The 17,455-nt window shown below is 39.2% G+C and overlaps 1 protein-coding gene across 6 annotated transcripts in view; it reads left to right on the plus strand.

Moving 5' to 3' along the window:
* The window catches only part of FBXL17 (F-box and leucine rich repeat protein 17), a 602,098-nt gene that overhangs the window by 23,903 nt on the left and 560,740 nt on the right, over nt 1-17,455 (plus strand). The gene's annotated exons all lie outside the window — the stretch shown is intronic.

Raw genomic sequence — 17,455 nt, forward strand, 5'->3', positions numbered from 1 at the left:
GTTTTGTTCCTTCAGTTTTCCTTTGTTCTAATACTCCACATATGAGTGAAATCATTTTGTACTTGTCTTTCTCCGCCTGGCTTATTTCACTGAGCATAATACCCTCTAGCTCCATCCATGTTGTTGCAAATGGTAGGATCTGTTTTTTTCTTATGGCTGAGTAATATTCCATTGTGTATATGTACCACATCTTCTTTATCCATTCACCTACTGATGAACACTTAGGTTGCTTCCATATCTTGGCTATTGTAAATAGTGCAGCGGTAAACATAGGGGTGCATCTGTCTTTTTTCAAACTGGAGTGCTGCATTCTTAGGGTAAATTCCTAGAAGTGGAATCCCTGGGTTAAATGGTAAGTCTATTTTGAGCATTTTGAGGACCCTCCATACTGCTTTCAAGAATGGTTGAACTAATTTACATTCCCACCAGCAGTGTAGGAGGGTTCCACTTTCTCCACAACCTCGCCAACATTTGTTGCTGTTTGTCTTTTCGATAATGGCAATCCTTACTGGTGTGAGGTGATATCTCATTGTGGTTTTAATTTGCATTTCTCTGAAGACAAGCGATGTGGAGCATCTTTTCATGTGTCTGTTGGCCATCTGAATTTCTTCTTTAGAGAACTGTCTATTCAGGTCCTCTGCCAATTTTTTAATTGAATTATTTGCTTTTTGTTTGTTGAGGTGTGTGAGCTCTTTATATATTTTGGATGTCAACCCTTTATCGGATCTGTCATTTATGAATATATTCTCCCATACTGTAGGATACCTTTTTGTTCTATTGATGGTGTCCTTTGCTGTACAGAAGCTTTTTAGCTTGATATAGTCCCACTTGTTCATCTTTGCTTTTGTTTCCCTTGCCCGGGGAGATATATTCATGAAGAAGTCACTCATGTTTATGTCCAAGAGATTTTTGCCTATGTTTTTTCCTACGAGTTTTATGGTTTCATGACTTACATTCAGGTCTTTGATCCATTTCGAATTTACTTTTGTGTATGGGATTAGACAGTGATCCAGTTTCATTCTCTTACATGTAGTTGTCCAGTTTTGCCAGCACCATCTGTTGAAGAGACTGTCACTTCCCCATTGTATGTCCATGGCTCCTTTATCGTATATTAATTGACCATGTATATTTGGGTTAATGTCTGGAGTCTGTTCTGTTCCACTGGTCTGTGGCTCTGTTCTTGTGCCAGTACCGAATTGTCTTGATTACTGTGGCTTTGTAGTAGAGCTTGAAGTTGGGGAGTGAGATCCCCCCCACTTTATTCTTCCTTCTCAGGATTGCTTTGGCTATTCGGGATCTTTGGTGTTTCCACATGAATTTTTAAACTGTTTGTTCCAGTTCATTGAAGAATGCTGTTGGTAATTTGATACGGATTGCATCAAATCTGTATATTGCTTTGGGCAGGATGGCCATTTTTTTTTTTTTTACTTGATTTATATGTGGATACCACATTTCTCTCTTTATTATTATTATTTTTAATAAAATGCTGAAGTGGTAGGTAGATACAAGATAAAGGTAGAAAACATAGTTTAGTGTTGTAAGAGAGCAAATGTAGATGATCAGGTGTGTGCCTGTAGACTATGTGTTAATCCAAGCTAGACAAGGGCAATAAAACATCCACGTATGCAGAAGATTTCTCTCAGAATGGGGGGGGGGGTGAGGTTCTAAGCCTCACCTCTGTTGATCCCCAATTTCTCACCTGATGACCCCCCTGCGACTGTGCCTGTCTTAGGTTGTTCCTCCCTTGAGGAATCTTACCCGTCTCTGGCTAACCAGTCATCTTCCGGGGCCATACAGGGAAATGTAAAGTTGGTAAGTGAGAGAGAAGCCTTATTGTTTGAAATGGTTAGCTTTTTATTTCTTTGCATATTTATGCCCTGTAGCTTCTATGCCCAGCATTTGTCTTAAGGTATCTTTACCACTTGGAAGAATTATGATACTCGGTCAATTTGATATGAGGCATGAATTCTATTTAAGGGTTGTAATTAGGAAGGAAGAAGAAAAGCTATAGAAGTAGCAGGCGGCAGAAAACTTGGGAAGATTGATTATTTCTTTGAAATATCTTCTTGTAGAGTAACTTCAGCATGTATAGATTTTAAGCTACTACTTAAATTGCGCAAACACATTAACATAATAGGAGTATAGTTACATAACCAAAGCATATCTGTAATTACCAGCCATCTCCAGTGAAACCAAGAAAACTAGTTAGGCACCTTAGGCATTTGTGAAAACTTATCTATGATATGGTGGATATTGTCAAAATGAACTTGAACAGTCTGAGAGAAATCAGACAAATTAAAACAACCCATTCCTGGGGAATGTTCACATCCCTTATGTTCCTTTAACAGTAAATAGTCTGTAGTTGTAAGATTTTGGAGCGCTACAATTTGCACTTCTCCTAATTCTTGGTTGAGTTCCAACAGTATAGATCCAGTCCAATTTGTTGTTTTACTGTATGCACAGGCCAGCTTAGATATCTCCTTCCTCATTCCCATGGCAAGTCCAGGAGCTGGTCGGATGAGTGCATCTACAGCTGTAGCAGTGCGTGGATCTTTGTTGGGGTTTTTTGATGATCATCTTCTGGCATGAGTCTTCCAGAGAGTGCTGATGTTGGAAGTTCTCTTTCATATCGTATCTTAGTTCATTTTGGGGGTAGCCCAATTAGGCTTTGATCTTCTGTATAAACGCAAACAGACCCTTTGCCTACAGTTTTATATGCCCTTTATACCCTTGTGTAGAACTCATTGGAGGTTACCACACAGGAACTGCCCCCTTTTTTTTTTGTTTTGTTTTGTTTTTGGTATCACTAATCTACACTTACATGACGAATATTATGTTTACTAGGCTCTCCCCTATACCAGGTCTCCCCTATAAACCCCTTTACAGTCACTGTCCATCAGCATAGCAAAATGTTGTAGAATCACTACTTGCCTTCTCTGTGTTGTACAGCCCTCCCTTTTCTCCTACCCCCCCCATGTATGCTAATCTTAATACCCCACTACTTCTCCCCCCCACCCTTATCCCTCCCTACCCACCCATCCTCCCCAGTCCCTTTACCTTTGGTACCTGTTAGTCCGTTCTTGAGTTCTGTGATTCTGCTGCTGTTTTGTTCCTTCAGTTTTTCCTTTGTTCTTATATTCCACAGATAAGTGAAATCATTTGGTATTTCTCTTTCTCCGCTTGGCTTGTTTCACTGAGCATAATACCCTCCAGCTCCATCCATGTTGCTGCAAATGGTAGGATTTGCCCTTTTTTTTATGGCTGAGTAGTATTCCATTGTGTATATGTACCACATCTTCTTTACCCATTCATCTATCGATGGACATTTAGGTTGCTTCCAATTCTTGGCTATTGTAAATAGTGCTGCGGTAAACATAGGGGTGCACTGATCTTTCTCATACTTGATTGCTGCATTCTTAGGGTAAATTCCTAGGAGTGCAATTCCTGGGTCAATTGCTAAGTCTGTTTTGAGCATTTTGATGAACCTCCATACTGCTTTCCACAATGGTTGAACTAACTTACATTCCCACCAGCAGTGTAGGAGGGTTCCCCTTTCTCCACAGCCTTGCCAACATTTGTTGTTGTTTGTCTTTTGAATGGCAGACATCCTTACTGGTGTGAGGTGATACCTCATTGTCGTTTTAATTTGCATTTCTCTGATAATTAGTGATGTGGAGCATCTTTTCATGTGTCTGTTGGCCATCTGTATATCTTTTTTGGAGAACTGTCTGTTCAGTTCCTCTGCACATTTTTTAATTGGGTTATTTGGTTTTTGTTTGTTGAGGCGTGTGAGCTCTTTATATATTCTGTACATCAAGCCTTTATCGGAAGTGTCATTTTCAAATATATTCTCCCATACTGTAGGGCTCCTTTTTGTTCTATTGATGGTGTCTTTTGCTGTACAGAAGATTTTCAGCTTAATATGGTCCCACTTGTTCATTTTTGCTGTTGTTTTCCTTGCCCGGGGAGATATGTTCAAGAAGAGGTCACTCATGTTTATGTCTAAGAGGTTTTTGCCTATGTTTTCTTCAAAGAGTTTAATGGTTTCATGGCTTACATTCAGGTCTTTGATCCATTTTGAGTTTACTTTTGTATATGGGGTTAGACAATGGTCCAGTTTCATTCTCCTACATGTAGCTGTCCAGTTTTGCCAGCACCATCTGTTGAAGAGACTGTCCTTTCGCCATTGTATGTCCATGGCTCCTTTATCAAATATTAATTGACCATATATGTCTGGGTTAATGTCTGGATTCTCTAGTCTGTTCCATTGGTCTGTGGCTCTGCTCTTGTGCCAGTACCAAATTGTCTTGAGTACTATGGCTTTATAGTAGAGCTTGAAGTTGGGGAGTGAGATCCCCCCTACTTTATTCTTCTTTCTCAGGATTGCTTTGGCTATTCGGGGACTTTGGTGTTTCCATATGAATTTTTGAATTATTTGTTCCAGTTCATTGAAGAATGTTGCTGGTAGTTTCATAGGGATTGCATCAAATCTGTATATTGCTTTGGGCAGGATGGCCATTTTGAAGATATTAATTCTTCCTAGCCATGAGCATGGGATGAGTTTCCATCTGTTAGTGTCCCCTTTAATTTCTCTTAAGAGTGACTTATAGTTTTCAGAGTATAAGTCTTTCACTTCTTTGGTTAGGTTTATTCCTAGGTTTTTTTTTTTTGATGCAATTGTGAATGGAGTTGTTTTCCTGATTTCTCTTTCTGTTGGTTCATTGTTAGTGTATAGGAAAGCCACAGATTTCTGTGTATTGATTTTGTATCCTGCAATTTTGCTGTATTCCGATATCAGTTCTAGTAGTTTTGGGTGGAGTCTTTAGGGTTTTTTATGTACAGTATCATGTCATCTGCAAATAGTGACAGTTTAACTTCTTCTTTACCAATCTGGATTCCTTGTATTTTTTTGTTTTGTCTTATTGCTGTGGCTAGGACCTCCAGTACTATGTTAAATAACAGTGGGGAGAGTGGGCATCCCTGTCTAGTTCCCGATCTCAGAGGAAATGCTTTCAGCTTCTCGCTGTTCAATATAATGTTGGCTGTGGGTTTATCATAGATGGCCTTTATTATGTTGAGGTACTTGCCCTCTATTCCCATTTTGCTGAGAGTTTTTATCATGAATGGATGTTGAACTTTGTCAAATGCTTTTTCAGCATCTATGGAGATGATCATGTGGTTTTTGTCTTTCTTTTTGTTGATGTGGTGGATGATGTTGATGGACTTTCGATTGTTGTACCATCCTTGCATCCCTGGGATGAATCCCACTTGGTCATGGTGTATGATCCTTTTGATGTATCTTTGAATTCGGTTTGCTAATATTTTGTTGAGTATTTTTGCATCTACGTTCATCAGGGATATTGGTCTGTAGTTTTCTTTTTTGGTGGTGTCTTTGCCTGGTTTTGGTATTAGGGTGATGTTAGCTTCATAGAATGAGTTTGGGAGTATCCCCTCCTCCTCTCTTTTTTGGAAAACTCTAAGGAGAATGGGTATTATGTCTTCCCTGTATGTCAGATAAAATTCCGAGGTAAATCCATCTGGCCCGGGGATTTTTTTCTTTAGTAGTTTTGTGATTACTGTTTCAATTTCGTTGCTGGTGATTGGTCTGTTTAGATTTTCTGTTTCTTTCTGGGTCAATCTTGGAAGGTTGTATTTTTCTAGGAAGTTGTCCATTTCTCCTAGGTTTCCCAGCTTGTTAGCATATCGGTTTTCATAGTATTCTGTAATAATTCTTTGTATTTCTGTGGGGTCCGTCGTGCCTTTTCCTTTCTCGTTTCTGATACTGTTGATTTGTGTTGACTCTCTTTTCTTCTTAATAAGTCTGGCTAGAGGCTTATCTATTTTGTTTATTTTCTCGAAGAACCAGCTCTTGGTTTCATTGATTTTTGCTATTGTTTTATTCTTCTCAATTTTATTTATTTCTTCTCTGATCCTTATTATGTCCCTCCTTCTGCTGACCTTAGGCCTCATCTGTTCTTCTTTTTCCAATTTCGATAATTGTGACATTAGACCATTCATTTGGGATTGCTCTTCCTTTTTTAAATATGCTTGGATTGCTATATACTTTCCTCTTAAGACTGCTTTTGCTTCGTCCCACAGAAGTTGGGGCTTAGTGTTGTTGTTGTCATTTGTTTCCATTTATTGCTGGATCTCCATTTTGATTTGGTCATTGATCCATTGATTATTTAGGAGTATGTTGTTAAGCCTCCATGTGTTTGTGAGCCTTTTTGCTTTCTTTGTACAGTTTATTTCTAGTTTTATGCGTTTGTGGTCTGAAAAGTTGGTTGGTAGGATTTCAGTATTTTGGAATTTTCTGAGGCTCTTTTTGTGGCCTAGTATGTGGTCTATTCTGGAGAATATTCCATGTGCACTTGAGAAGAATGTATATCCTGTTGCTTTTGGATGTAGAGTTCTATAGATGTCTATTAGGTCCATCTGCTCTACTGTGTTGTCGAGTGCTTCCGTGTCCTTACTTATTTTCTGACCGGTGGATCTATCCTTTGGGGTGAGTGGTGTGTTGAAGTCTCCTAGAATGAATGCATTGCCGTCTATATCCCCCTTTAGTTCTGTTAGTATTTGTTTCACATATGCTGGTGCTCCTGTGTTGGGTGCATATATATTTAGAATGTTTATATCCTCTTGTTTGACTGAGCCCTTTATCATTATGTAGTGTACTTCTCTATGTCTTGTTACTTTCTTTATTTTGAAGTCTTATTTTGTCTGATATTAGTACTGCAACCCCTGCTTTCTTCTATCTGTTGTTTGCTTGAAATATGTTTTTCCATCCCTTGACTTTTAGTCTGTACATGTCTTTGGGTTTGAGGTGAGTTTCTTGTAAGCAGCATATAGATGGGTCTTGCTTTTTTATCCATTCTGTTACTCTGTGTCTTTTGATTGGTGCATTCAACCCATCAACATTTAGGGTGACTATTGAAAGATATGTACTTATTGCCATTGCCAGCTTTAAATTCGTGGTTACGAAAGGTTCTAGGTTAGCCTCTTTAGTATCTTACTGCGTAACTTAGCTCGCTTATTGAGCTGTTATATACACTGTCTGGAGATTCTTTTCTTCTCTCCCTTCTTGTTCCTCCTCCTCGATTCTTCATATGTTGAGTGTTTTGTGCTGTGCTCTTTCTCGGAGTGCTCCCATCTAGAGCAGTCCCTGTAAGATGTTCTGTAGAGGTGGTTTGTGGAAAGCAAATTCCCTCAGCTTTTGTTTGTCTGGGAATTGTTTAATCCCACCGTCATATTTGAATGATAGTCGTGCTGGATACAGTATCCTTGGTTCAAGGCCCTTCTGTTTCATTGTATTAAATATATCATGCCATTCTCTTCTGGCCTGTAGGGTTTCTGTTGAGAAATCTGATGTTAGCCTGATGGGTTTCCCTTTATAGGTGACCTTTTTCTCTCTAGCTGCCTTTAACACTCTTTCCTTGTCCTTGATCTTTGCCATTTTAATTATTATGTGTCTTGGTGTTGTCCTTCTTGGATCCTTTCTGTTGGGGGTTCTGTGTATTTCCGTGGTCTGTTCGATTATTTCCTCCCCCAGTTTGGGGAAGTTTTCAGCAATTATTTCTTCTAAGATACTTTCCATCTCTTTTCCTCTCTCGTCTTCTTCTGGGACCCCTGTAATACGGATATTGTTCCTTTGGGATTGGTCACACAGTTCTCTTAGTATTGTTTCATTCGTGGAGATCCTTTTGTCTCTCTCTATGTCAGCTTCTATGCGTTCCTGTTCTCTGATTTCAATTCCATCAATGGCCTCTTGCATTCTATCCATTCTGCTTCCAGAGTTTGTTTCATTTCTCTGATCTCCTTTCTGGCATTTGTGATCTCCCTCCAGACTTCATCCCATTTCTCTTGTGTATTTCTCTGCATGTCTGTCAGCATGTTTATGATTCTTATTTTGAATTCTTTTTCAGGGAGACTGGTTAGGTCTGTCTCCTTCTCTGGTGTTGTCTCTGTGATCTTTGTCTGCCTGTAGCTTTGCCTTTTCATGGTGATAGGAATAGTTTGCAGAGCTGGGACGAGTGACGGCTGGAAGAACTTCCTTTCTTGTTGGTTTGTGGCCCTCCTCTCCTGGGAGAACAGCGACCTCTAGTGGCTTGTGCTGCGCACCTGCGCCCAGACAGGGTTTCTGCTTCCTGCCCGGCTGCTATGGAGTTAATCTCCGCTGTTGCTGTGGGCGTGGCCTGGCTTGGGCAGCTACTCCAAAGTGGTGGAGTAGCGTTAGAGCAGGAGCGGCTTGGAGGCTATTTATCTCTGTAAGGGGCCTCCCTGCTCCCTGCAGCCCAGGGTTTAGGGTGCCCAGAGATCCCCGGATTCCCTACCTCTGAATTAAGTGTCCCGCCCTGCCCCTGTAAGACTTCCAAAAAGCACCTGCCAAAACAAAACGACCACCAAAAAAAAAAATTTTTTTATAATTAAAAAACAAAGGTCGTCGCTTGTTTTTCTTTATTCTCCGGTGCCAGCCTCAGGCCTCTGCTCACTGGTCTTGCTGCCCTGTTTCCCTAGTATTGGGGTCCCTATCCCTTTAAGACTACCAAAAAGCGCTTGTGAAAACAAAACGGGAAAAAAAAAAAATGGCGCTCGCTTTTCTGGTGTCCTCCTGCGCCAGGCCACTGGTGCCCGCTCACTGTTCTTGCTGCCCTGTTTCCCTAGTATTGGGGTCCCTATGCCTTTAAGACTTCCAGAAAGCGCTCGCCAAAAGAAAACAGCAACAAAGCAAAAAAAAAAAAAAAAAATGGTTGCACGCTTTTCTTATGTTCTCCGGCACCGGCCTCCAGTGCTCGCTCACTGTTGTTGCTGCCCTGTTTCCCTAGCATCCAGGGCCCCCTGGGCACGTACTGTGTCTGCACTCTGGCCCGGATGGCTGGGGCTGGGTGTTCGGCAGTCCTGGGCTCCGTCTCCCTCCCGCTCTGCCTGCTCTTCTCCCGCCGGGATCTGGGGGAGGGGCGCTCGGCTCCCACCGGGCTGGGGCTTGTATCTTACCCCCTTCGCTAGGCGCTGGGTTCTCTCAGGTGCGGACGTGATCTGGATATTGTCCTGTGTCCTCTGGTCTTTATTCTAGGAATTTTGTCTTTGTTATATTTTCATAGATATATGTTGTTATGGGAGGAGATTTGCACTGCTCTACTCACGCCGCCATCTTCCGCACCCCAGGATGGCCATTTTGTTGATATTAATTCTTCCTAGCCAGGAGCATGGGATGAGTTTCCATTTGTTAGTGTCCTCTTTAATTTCTCTTAAGAGTGTCTTATAGTTTTCAGGTTATAGGTCTTTCACTTCCTTGGTTTAGTTTATTCCTAGGTATTTTATTCTTTTTGTATGCTATTGTGAATGGAATTGTCTTCCTGATTTCTCTTTCTATTAGTTTATTGTTAGTGTATAGGAAAGCCACAGATTTCTGTGTGTTAATTTTGTATCCTGCACTTTGCTGAATTCCGATATTAGTTCTAGTAGTTTTGGAGTGGAGTCTTTATGGTTTTTTATATATAATATCAGGTCATCTGCAAATAATGACATTTTAACTTCTTCTTTACCAATCTGGATTCCTTGTAATTCTTTGTTTTGTCTAACTGCCATGGCTATGACCTCCTGTACTATGTTGAATAACAGTGGGGAGAGTGGGCATCCCTGTCTAGTTCCCGATCTCAGAGGAAAAGCTTTCAGCCTCTTGCTGTTCAGTATGATGTTAGCTGTTGGTTTATCATATATGACCTTTATTATGTTGAGGTACTTTACCTCTATGCCCATTTTGTTGAGAGTTTTTATCATGAATGGATTTTGAATTTTGTCAAATGCTTTTTCAGCATCTATGGAGATGATCATGTGGTTTTTGTCCTTCTTTTTGTTGATGTGGTGGATGATGTTGATGGACTTTCGAATGTTGTACCATCCTTGCATCCCTGGGATGAATCCCACTTGGTCATGGTGTATGATCCTTTTGATGTATTTTTGAATTCGGTTTGCTAATATTTTGTTGAGTATTTTTGCATCTATGTTCATCAGGGATATTGGTCTGTAGTTTTCTTTTTTGGTGGTGTCTTTGCCTGATTTTGGTATTAGGGTGATGTTAGCTTCATAGAATGAGTTTTGGAGTATCCCCTCGTCCTCTCTTTTTTGGAAAACTCTAAGGAGAATGGGTATTATGTCTTCCCTGTATGTCAGATAAAATTCCGAGGTAAATCCATCTGGCCCGGGGATTTTTTTCTTTAGTAGTTTTGTGATTACTGTTTCAATTTCGTTGCTGGTGATTGGTCTGTTTAGATTTTCTGTTTCTTTCTGGGTCAGTCTTGGAAGGTTGTATTTTTCTAGGAAGTTGTCCATTTCTCCTAGGTTTCCCAGCTTGTTAGCATATAGGTTTTCATAGTATTCTCTAATAATTCTTTGTATTTCTGTGGGGTCCATCGTGATTTTTACTTTCTTGTTTCTGATACTGTTGATTTGTGTTGACTCTCTTTTCTGCTTAAGTCTGACTAGAGGCTTATCTATTTTGTTTATTTTCTCGAAGAACCAGCTCTTGGTTTCATTGATTTTTGCTATTGTTTTATTCTTCTCAATTTTATTTATTTCTTCTCTGATCTTTATTATGTCCCTCCTTCTGCTGACCTTAGGCCTCATCTGTTCTTCTTTTTCCAATTTTGATAATTGTGACATTAGACCATTCATTTGGGATTGCTCTTCCTTTTTTAAATATGCTTGGATTGCTATATACTTTCCTCTTAAGACTGCTTTTGCTGTGTCCCACAGAAGTTGGGGCTTAGTGTTGTTGTCGTTTGTTTCCATATATTGCTGGATCTCCATTTTGATTAGGTGATTGATCCATTGATTATTTAGGAGCGTGTTGTTAAGCCTCCATGTGTTTGTGAGCCTTTTTGCTTTCTTTGTATAGTTTATTTCTAGTTTTATGCCTTTGTGGTCTGAAAAGTTGGTTGGTAGGATTTCGGTCTTTTGGAATTTACTGAGGCTCTTTTTGTGGCCTAGTATGTGGTCTATTCTGGAGAATGTTCCATGTGCACTTGAGAAGAATGTGTATCCTGTTACTTTTGGATGTAGAGTTCTATAGATGTCTGTTAGGTCCATCTGTTCTAGTGTGTTGTTCAGTGCCTCTGTGTCCTTATTTATTTTCTGTCTGTTTGATCTGTCCTTTGGAGTGAGTGGTGTGTTAAAGTCTCCCAAAATGAATGCATTGCATTTTATTTCCTCCTTTAATTCTGTTAGTATTTGTTTCACATATGTTGGTGCTTCTGTATTGGGTACATATATGTTTATAATGGTTATATCCTCTTGTTGGACTGAGCCCTTTATCATTATGTAGTGTCCTTCTTTATCTCTTGTTACTTTCTTTGTTTTGAAGTCTGTTTTGTCTGATACTAGTATTGCAACACCTGCTTTTTTCTCTCTGTTGTTTGCATAAAATATCTTTTTCCATCCCTTGAGTTTTAATCTGTGCATGTCTTTGGGTTTGAGATGCGTCTCTTGTAAGCAGCATATAGATGGTTCTTGCTTTTTTATCCATTCTATTACTCTGTGTCTTTTGATTGGTGCATTCATTCCATTTACATTTAGGGTGTTTATTGGAAGATATGTACTTACTGCCATTGCAGGCTTTGGATTAGTCGTTACCAAAAGTTCAGGGTTAGCTTCTTTACTGCCTTAATGTCTTACTTAACTTACTTATTAAGCTATTATATACAAAGCCTGGTGTTTATTTCTCTCCCTTCTTATTCGTCCTCCTCCATTCTTCATATGTTGAATGTTTTGTTCTGTGCTCTTTTTAGGATTGCTCCCATCTAGAGCAGTCCCTCTAAAATATCCTGTAGAGGTGGTTTGTGGGGGGCAAATTCCCTCAACTTTTGCTCGTCTGGGAATTATGTAATCCCTCCTTCATAGTTAAAAAACAGTCGTGCTGGATACAGTATCCTTGGTTCAAGGCCCTTCTGTTTCATTGCATTGAATATATCATGCCACTCTCTTCTGGCCTATAAGGTTTCTGTTGAGAAGTCTGATGATAGCCTGATGGGTTTTCCTTTGTAGGTGACCTTTTTTTCTCTCTGGCTGCCTTTAATCCTCTGTCCTTGTCCTTGATCTTTGTCGTTTTAATTAGTATGTGTCTTGGTGTTGTCCTCTTTGGGTCTTGTCTGTTGGGAGTTCTTTCTGCCTCTGTAGTCTGAGCAATTATTTCCTCCCCCAGTTTGGGTAAGTTCTCATCAATTTTTTCTTAAAAGGGACTTTCTATCCCTTTTTCTCTCTCTTCTTCTTCTGGTACCCCTATAATGCAGATATTTTTTCCTTTTGGATTGGTCACACAGTTTTCTTAATATTGTTTCATTCCTGGAGATCCTTTTGTCTCGCTTCTATGCGTTCCTGTTCTCTGGTTTCTATTCCATCAATGGCCACTTGCATCTTATCCATTCTGCTTATAAATCCTTCCAGGTATTGTTTCATTTCTGTAATCTCCCTCCGGATGTCTGTAATCTCCCTCCGGATTTCATCCCTTAGCTCTTGTGTATTTCTCTGCATCTCTGTCAGCTTGTTTATGATTCTTATTTTGAATTCTCTTTCAGAAAGACTGGTAAGGTCTATCTCCTCAGGGGTTGTGATTTTGGTCTGTATCAAATTTTTCTGCCTTTTCATGGCGATAGAGATAGTTTGTGGAGCTGCCAAAGTGATGGCTGGGAGAATGTCCCTTCTTGTTGGTTTATGGCCTTCTTCTCCTGGGGTAACAGTGACCTCTAGTGGCTTGTGCTGGGCAGCTGCACGCAGATGGGATTTCTGATTCTTGCCTTTCGCTATGGAGTTTAGGTCCACGTTTGCTGTGTGCTTGGCCTGCCTGAGGCTGCTGCTCCGATATGGCTGAGCCGCGTTGGAGGTGAAACGGCCGGGAGGCTTTTTATCTCCGTGAGGAGTCTCCGTGCTCCCTGCTGCCCAGTGGGTTAGAGTGCCCAGAGTTCCCCAGGATTCCCAGCTGCTGGGCTGAGTGTCCCTGGACTTTTCAGTCCATCCGTGGGGGTCCCTGTCCCTTTAAGACTTTCAAAAAGCACTTGCTTTTCTTTGTTCCAGGGGCACCAGCTGCCGGGACCTGCTCACAGGTCTTACTGTTCTGTTTCCCTAGTTTCCAGCACCCCACACACACACTGTGTCTGCGCTCTGGTGCGGATGGCTAGGGCTGGGTGTTTAGCAGTCCTGGGCTCCCTCTCCCTCCCGGCTCTGACTCCTCTGTTCCTGCTGGGAGCTGGGGTGAGGGGCGTTTGGGTCCCGCCTGGCTGGCGCTTGTATCTTACCCCCTTTGCGAGGCGCTGGGTTCTCGCTGGTGTGGATGTGATCTGGCTGTTGTCCTGTGTCTTGTGGTCTCTCTTTTAGGAATAGTTGTATTTGTTGTATTTTTGAAAATATATGTGGTTTTGGGAGGAGATTTCCGCTGCTCTACTCACGCCCCGCCATCTTGGCTCCCTCTCATCATGAGATTTTAAAAATTAACTTTGAACTCCCCTTTCAGGTTAGTAGTTGACATGCTTACATGCTTTAAAATATCTGGTTGAAGGAATAAATGGAAGTCCAAGTTAAAGAGTGTAAGATGAAGAAAATGGTGATAATTGGATTAAAAGTAGTATCATATATATTTTCTGTTTAATTCAGTTTATCTGGAAAGTGTATATAAGGTTTCTTGTCTCAGAATGGATTGTTCATTTAATGAGTATTGAATGGATTCTATGTGCTAGGCCCTGAATTTGGAGATATTTTGAATATTTAATTAGTTAATGTACCCAGTATTTATTGTACTAGGTACTTTCTGTATCTTTACATTTAACCCTTGAAATAATTTTGTGAAATAGTTGATGCTAAACTCTTTTTGCAAAGGAAGGAAATTAAGGCTTAGGGAGATTAATGAGCTTGCCTATTTTTAGCAGATGTTGGAGGTGGGATTCTCCCAAGTTTCTACTGTCTTTTCACTTTTCCATTCTAAGAGACTGTTCTCTTCTAGAACTTGAATACAGGAACCTATTACATGAGGGCAGGGGCCATGCACATTTATCACTTTACTCACTGTGCCCTTGGTAAACATTTGTTGACAGAAAGAATTCCTTTCAAGAACTTTGTCAGGATTAATGCTTCAGTTTAGAATTCGGATGTAGTCCTACCACTTCCTAATAAAAGCAGAGTATCAATAAAATCCTATATTTAAATCTGATCTGAGATGAATTTAGAAGTAAAATGAAGATCCCTAAGTTTAAACACTACAATATGAATTGAACCTGAGCCTTGATTTCAAAGTTCAATATTAGGAGAAATTTGGAAAGATTCTATACTAAACAGTACTGGCTGTGTCAATAAAATTTATATGTTAAGAATGCTACAGCTCTGAAGCTATCTAGAGGCCCCAACTTAAGTCATTCCATTAGTGTAAGTTCAGGTGTGGTCAAAAGGGGTTCAAAATAGAACCCTATTTTATCTACAAAGGCAAATTGTACAGTAACAGTCTTAGTTGTTTCAATATTTGTCCTGATCCATTTCTACTTATTCACTAGCAGAGCATTTTGTACATCATAGCCTTATGTACAGTGCAAATTGCTATTTTCTAATCTATACTATTAGTGTTTTTTTATTGAGTTATAGTAGACATAGTTTATGATTTGACATTTATATACATTATGGAATGCTCATCACGATAAGTGTTCTTAATCTCCTACCCCTATTTCAGCTGGCTCTCCCACCTCCACAACCACCAGTTTGTTCTCTGTATTTATGAGTCTTTTGCTGTTTGTTTTGTTCATTTGTTATACCATTATGTTGAATAAATGTTGGCCTTGACCAACTCAGTAATTTAATTTCATGATCCAGTGAGGTTGGATGAGCTCTGCTGTGGAGTATATTATAGTTTAGTGAACTAACAACTTAAAAATGTATAATAAAGTTTCAGAAGGCCTAGGACAGAACTATTCATAATTGATAAATTTTACTGGGATTGTTTTTCTTTTTTTGTTCCTAAACATAGCAATTGATTGAAGAGTTGATTCTACAGATCAGGTTACAGCATTTTGGGTTTTTTTCCTCTTTTTTTAGTAAAGCTGACAAATGTTTTAGAATGGTATACATGTGTTTTATTGATAATGTCTTTAAAATACATTTTCATCATAACTACTATAATTCTAGCAAATTCCATATGAGTGTGTTTTTTGAATTCTGTTTGCTATCTATAAAAGCAGTTATATAAAGCATTTCAATTTGGAGTTCTGTTGGATCTAAAATTTGATATTTTAAATATTTAATTCTATTTAACAGTGTTTTTCAAACTTATGGTGAAACACCTTAAAGTCAGACTGTTTTTGGCCAAACACTATGTTCTTTGAGAAATATCACTTGAAATCCTGATATTTTTATTATTTATTTATTTCAGTAAATTAATTTTTATTGTATTTCATTAATATGTAAATTAATGTAAAAATATTTAGGGATTGCTAAATGGATTGATACTTGTAATTTACTTCTACTTTCCAGGAAATCACCATACTGTAAAATAGTAAGATATAAATATGTAGTCAGTTTAAGTAAACATAACTAAATAACAATGTTTTCCTGCCATTTCAATTGATTTTAAAATGTAGATAAATCAGTGTGGGTGGATAAAATTGCATAGAACTGGTAATGCCTTTACCTTAAGTAATTACATGGATCTAAATTTTCTAATGCTAAGCGTAATACTCTATGTAATGTATATAAGCAGAAATTTTTTTAAATGAAAAGGTTTTTATGTTTTAGAAGTTTTATGTTTTTTTTTAATTTTTTTGAGTTTTATTTTTATTTTGGTATCATTAATCTACAATTACAGAAAGAACATTATGTTTACTAGGTTCCCCCCTTCACCATGTCCCCCCCACATACCCCTTCACAGTCACTGTCCATCAGCACAGTAAGATGCTGTAAAATCACTACTTGTCTTCTCTGTGTTGCGCAGCCCTCCTCGTGCCCCCCACGCACTATGCATGCTAATTGTAATGCCCTTTTTCTTTCTCCCCGCCCTTATCCCTCCCTTCCCACCCATGGTCCCCAGTCCCTTTCCCTTTGGTAGCTATTAGTCCATTCTTGGGTTCTGTGATTCTGCTGCTGTTTTGTTCCTTCAGTTTCCTTTGTTCTTATACTCCACATATGAGTGAAATCATTTGGTTCTTGTCCTTCTCCGCTTGGCTTATTTCACTGAGCATAACACCCTCTAGCTCCATCCATGTTGTTGTGAATGGTAGGATCTGTTTTTTTCTTATGGCTGTGTAATATTCCATTGTGTATATGTACCACATCTTCTTTATCCATTCATCTACTGATGGACATTTAGGTTGCTTCCATATCTTGGCTATTGTAAACAGTGCAGCGATAAACATAGGAGTGCATCTGTCTTTTTCAAACTGGAGTGCTGCATTCTTTGGGTAAATTGATATTTTTATTTTTATAAAAATAAGTCCAAATAATTTTACCAGTGAAATTTACTTCTATTATATACATCTCATAAAACTACAATTGTGTATTTGAGGGAAAAAAGAGCTATTTAGTTAAGAATAATAGGCTGTTTCAGTTTTTTTCTAGTATTTAATTACTGTCCAACAGCAAACAAGTGATAGCAGTAACCAAGATATTCAAAGAAATCTAATAAATTATATCCATTAAGTTAATATTTTATGTGACTGCTGGTAAATACCAGCAGTTTTTAGCAGTTTAACACATCTGTCCAATTCATGGGTCTCCCTAGAAATTTCTGAAAATGGTAACTATAGGCATCATCTCAGATTAAGATGGTACAAAATTAATAAAGTTGCATTAGTATATTTCAGTCTTGCTATATCATGAGTTTTTAGGTCTTTAAAAATAAGTATTGAGAGTGACATCAACAAAATGGCAGAGTGGGAGCTCCAAAACCCCATTCCTACCCAGAAATATCAAAAAATAAGCAGAAACTGTTAGAACCAATTTTGCCAGAACTCTAGAATATAGTGCTTTATAGCAATCAAGTAATGCTTAACCAAGACAAAGGAAATTAAAATATGGTAGGAAAGCTCAGTGGAATTGTCTGTGTCCCATATTCTCCCCAACTCGGCAACAATCTTGAAGACAGTGGCCTACATTCCCAGTACCAAGGTCCCTGGTTCCAGAGGGAACAGACTGGACTTTATTAGCAAATTATTGTGTTTGTATATTCTAACCTGCCTGGGAGCTTCTTGAAGGACTGAGACAAGGTACCCATATCTGTTTCATCCAATTCAGGACTCATTCAAGGTGGAAAAGTAGTGGACATTGATTGAAAACATTATTAAGACAAATGAAAAACCTCCAGATGCCTGGGGCAAAACATTATGGCTGAGTCATGCAACCGACCACCTAAGGCTTGAAAGAGGATGCCTGGGAGAGAATATATTTGGGAAATTAGGGCAGTCAAAAGCACCAGTATGTATAGGGGAATTCA

The sequence above is a fragment of the Manis pentadactyla genome, chromosome 2 (assembly GCF_030020395.1).
Source record: "Manis pentadactyla isolate mManPen7 chromosome 2, mManPen7.hap1, whole genome shotgun sequence".
In the NCBI taxonomy this organism is placed as follows: Eukaryota; Metazoa; Chordata; class Mammalia; order Pholidota; family Manidae; genus Manis; species Manis pentadactyla.